This window comes from Haliaeetus leucocephalus, unplaced genomic scaffold (assembly GCF_000737465.1).
Source record: "Haliaeetus leucocephalus isolate CR32 unplaced genomic scaffold, Haliaeetus_leucocephalus-4.0 Scaffold251, whole genome shotgun sequence".
NCBI classification, from domain to species: Eukaryota; Metazoa; Chordata; class Aves; order Accipitriformes; family Accipitridae; genus Haliaeetus; species Haliaeetus leucocephalus.
In genome coordinates, this window is record NW_010972687.1 from 458,553 (window position 1) to 459,012 (window position 460).

The 460-nt window shown below is 42.0% G+C and overlaps 1 protein-coding gene across 1 annotated transcript in view; it reads right to left on the reverse strand.

Moving 5' to 3' along the window:
- The window catches only part of PCSK5 (proprotein convertase subtilisin/kexin type 5), a 255,130-nt gene that overhangs the window by 175,090 nt on the left and 79,580 nt on the right, over positions 1–460 (reverse strand). The window lies entirely within an intron of this gene.

Below are 460 nucleotides of genomic sequence, written 5' to 3' on the forward strand. Positions count from 1 at the left end.
CATACGTGGTTCCCTGCTGTTATGAAGAAGGTGTTGACCAGGAGAGGATTCTCGCATCAAAGTGTGATCCAGGGTTGCTCCAGTTGGTTTCTCCAGTCAAACCAATGTTAAGTTTTGTTGCTGACTCCCAGCTTGCACCTGCTACAGCCAGTTGGTTTCTCCAGTCAAACCAATGTTAAGTTTTGTTGCTGACTTCCAGCTCGCACCTGCTACACTCTTCTGGAGAAAGTTTGTAGGATTGTAGGGAAAAGACTACACAAAGCCAAAAGCATTTCAGTTGTGTAAAGGGCAAAGTTTCACCTCTTGTAGTCTTTCTTCTTCAGGCAAATACTAAATGTTTTCCTCAACAAATAAAAAAACCTCTAGAAAACAAAATGCAGTCAGCATGTTGACAACTAGTAGGATTCTCCTGCCTCTAATTCATGCAGTTCCACAGAAAGATATTTCTTTCTGCCAAGTA